Here is a 3,795-nt window from a genome sequence, read left to right as displayed (position 1 = left end):
ATCTCCCTCCACATAGTCCCATCACACACTCCTGGGGTCAGACACAGAGTGAATCTCCCTCCACACCGTCCCATCACACACTCCCGAGGTCAGACACACAGTGAATCTCCCTCCACACCGTCCCATCACACACTCCCGGGGTCAGACACAGAGTGAATCTCCCATCACACACTCCCGGGATCAGACACAGAGTGAATCTCCCTGCACACCGTCCCATCACACACTCCCGGGGTCAGACACAGAGTGAATCTCCCATCACACACTCCCGGGATCAGACACAGAGTGAATCTCCCTGCACACCGTCCCATCACACACTCCCGGGGTCAGACACAGAATCTCCCCTCTCGCCGTCCCATTGTTGTGTGGTTTTTCAGGGTGATGTGTGTACGTTTCTGGAGCTGTTGCGGAGGGTTAGTGAGGGTTTCAGTCCAGGGGGTGGGGGGGGGGGTGTTACGGTGGGGTGGAGGTGAGGCCACGTGATGATACAAAGGCGAGTGTGACCTCGCGGTGCCAAGGTCGAGGGGAGGCTGCCCGAGCCCCGAGGGTCCGTAATCTTGGTGGGCACGTCCAAGGCCTGCGTGCTCGCTGTAAGGCCGGACCAACAGCAAGATCCAGCGCCCAGCGACCGGGGAGGAGGAGCCCGTCACCCCGGCAACGCTCGGGAGCAGGGCGCGGACACGGGGGGGGGGGGGGGGGAGGGGGGGGCGGGAGGCTCGCCGGAGTTCGGGCAGGAACCCCCCAGTCGACCTGCCGGAGTGGGTGATCGCACATCTTTGGTAATCTGATGGCCGAGCGGGGAAAGAGGGTGGTGCTGGTTGAAGGCGGTGGTTGTCCGCGGGTCACGGAGCCCTCTCCGTATCCCATCAGCTGGGCTTTCGTTGTGGGTGCTGAGCGCTCCTCGGGAGGGGACAGTTCAGAATTCCCTCAATCTGCTAAATCAACTCTGCACCCCCTCTGGACCCTCGTTATGGGTACGGGTTTTCCCCGACTTTACGAATGTTCGCTGCTCTGACAAACGGGCTGCATCAGTAGCTTCTTTTCGCATCGCAAAGAGGACTTCCGCTTTCCTCCCGTGTAAGTTAATGGTTCTCCGCTTGGCGCCGTTAAAGCTTAAGAAAGGTTTTACAACGACGCTCTACCTTTGTAAGGGGGGGAGGGGTGGGGAGAAACCTGCATCGAGTGCTCCAGGGAGCGGAGACGGGACGAGCATACTTCAGAGCTCCTTCAATATGTTAGGTCAACTGGGCACCCCCTCGATACATTACATCCACTGGGTGACCCCCCTCGATCCTCAGTGTGGGCACAGAGCGTTCTGAGAGACGGGGACTGTACAGATCTCCCCTCGATACATTTCATCCACTGGGTGACCCCCCCCGATCCTCAGTGGGGGGCACAGAGCGTTCTGAGAGACAGGACAGTACAGATCTCCCCTCGATACATTACATCCACTGGGTGACCCCCTTGATCCTCAGTGGGGGCACAGAGCGTTCTGAGAGACAGGACAGTACAGATCTCCCCTCGATACATTACATCCACTGGGTGACCCCCTCGATCCTCAGTGGGGGCACAGAGCGTTCTGAGAGACGGGGACAGTACAGATCTCCCCTCGATACATTACATCCACTGGGTGACCCCCCCGATCCTCAGTGGGGGCACAGAGCGTTCTGAGAGACGGGGGACAGTACAGATCTCCCCCTCGATACATTACATCCACTGGGTGACCCCCCCCGATCCTCAGTGGGGGCACAGAGCGTTCTGAGAGATGGGGACAGTACAGATCTCCCCTCGATACATTACATCCACTGGGTGACCCCCCCGATCCTCAGTGGGGGCACAGAGCGTTCTGAGAGACAGGACAGTACAGATCTCCCCTCGATACATTACATCCACTGGGTGACCCCCTCGATCCTCAGTGGGGGCACAGACCGTTCTAAAAGACGGGGACTGTACAGATCTCCCCTTGATACATTACATCCACTGGGTTCCCCCCCCCGATCCTCAGTGTGGGCACAGAGCGTTCTGAGAGACGGGGACAGTACAGATCTCCCCTCGATACATTACATCCACTGGGTTCCCCCTCGATCCTCAGTGGGGGCACAGAGCGTTCTGAGAGACAGGACAGTACAGATCTCCCCTCGATACATTACATCCACTGGGTGACCCCCCCGATCCTCAGTGGGGGCACAGAGCGTTCTGAGAGACAGGACAGTACAGATCTCCCCTCGATACATTACATCCACTGGGTTCCCCCCTCGATCCTCAGTGGGGGCACAGAGCGTTCTGAGAGACAGGACAGTACAGATCTCCCCTCGATACATTACATCCACTGGGTGACCCCCCTCGATCCTCAGTGGGGGCACAGAGCGTTCTGAGAGACAGGGACAGTACAGATCTCCCCTCGATACATTACATCCACTGGGTGACCCCCTCGATCCTCAGTGTGGGCACAGAGCGTTCTGAGAGACGGGGACAGTACAGATCTCCCCTCGATACATTACATCCACTGGGTGACCCCCCCGATCCTCAGTGGGGGCACAGAGCGTTCTGAGAGACGGGGACAGTACAGATCTCCCCTCGATACATTACATCCACTGGGTGACCCCCTCGATCCTCAGTGGGGGCACAGAGCGTTCTGCGAGACGGGGACAGTACAGATCTCCCCTCGATACATTACATCCACTGGGTGACCCCCTCGATCCTCAGTGTGGGCACAGAGCGTTCTAAAAGACGGGGACTGTACAGATCTCCCCTCGATACATTACATCCACTGGGTGACCCCCCCGATCCTCAGTGGGGGCACAGAGCGTTCTGAGAGACGGGGACAGTACAGATCTCCCCTCGATACATTACATCCACTGGGTGACCCCCCCCGATCCTCAGTGGGGGCACAGAGCGTCCTGAGAGACGGGGACAGTACAGATCTCCCCTCGATACATTACATCCACTGGGTGACCCCCTCGATCCTCAGTGGGGGCACAGAGCGTTCTGCGAGACGGGGACAGTACAGATCTCCCCTCGATACATACATCCACTGGGGTTCCCCCCCCCTCGATCCTCAGTGGGGGCACAGAGCGTTCTGAGAGACAGGACAGTACAGATCTCCCCTCGATACATTACATCCACTGGGTGACCCCCCTCGATCCTCAGTGTGGGCACAGAGCGTTCTGAGAGACGGGGACAGTACAGATCTCCCCCTCGATACATTACATCCACTGGGTGACCCCCCCGATCCTCAGTGTGGGGCACAGAGCGTTCTGAGAGACGGGGGACAGTACAGATCTCCCCTCGATACATTACATCCACTGGGTGACCCCCCTCGATCCTCAGTGGGGGCACAGAGCGTTCTGAGAGACGGGGACAGTACAGATCTCCCCTCGATACATTACATCCACTGGGTTCCCCCCCCCGATCCTCAGTGTGGGGCACAGAGCGTTCTGAGAGATGGGGACAGTACAGATCTCCCCTCGATACATTACATCCACTGGGGTGACCCCCTCGATCCTCAGTGGGGGGCACAGAGCGTTCTGAGAAGACGGGGACAGTACAGATCTCCCCTCGATACATTACATCCACTGGGTGACCCCCTCGATCCTCAGTGGGGGCACAGAGCGTTCTGAGAGACGGGGACAGTACAGATCTCCCCTCGATACATTACATCCACTGGGTTCCCCCCTCGATCCTCAGTGGGGGCACAGAGCACTTGCTCAGTCACCGCTCAGCTTTCTCGTTGCAGTGGTGTCCAGACACGCGGGCGAGCTGCCGGCCGCCCTGGGGGACAGTGAGCTTGGCCCCCCC

At 58.8% G+C, this 3,795-nt stretch overlaps 1 non-coding gene across 1 annotated transcript; it reads left to right on the top strand.

The window, feature by feature from the left end:
- Nucleotides 1-471: 471 nt before the first annotated feature.
- LOC132387846 (small nucleolar RNA U85) lies at nt 472-790 on the top strand. The gene has a single exon (XR_009510048.1). It is a non-coding gene; the product is annotated as a small nucleolar RNA U85 (small nucleolar RNA).
- The last annotated feature ends 3,005 nt before the right edge of the window (nt 791-3,795 follow it).

Source organism: Hypanus sabinus, unplaced genomic scaffold, assembly GCF_030144855.1.
Source record: "Hypanus sabinus isolate sHypSab1 unplaced genomic scaffold, sHypSab1.hap1 scaffold_2275, whole genome shotgun sequence".
Lineage (NCBI taxonomy): Eukaryota > Metazoa > Chordata > Chondrichthyes > Myliobatiformes > Dasyatidae > Hypanus > Hypanus sabinus.
This window is presented reverse-complemented; position numbering and strand designations above follow the sequence as displayed.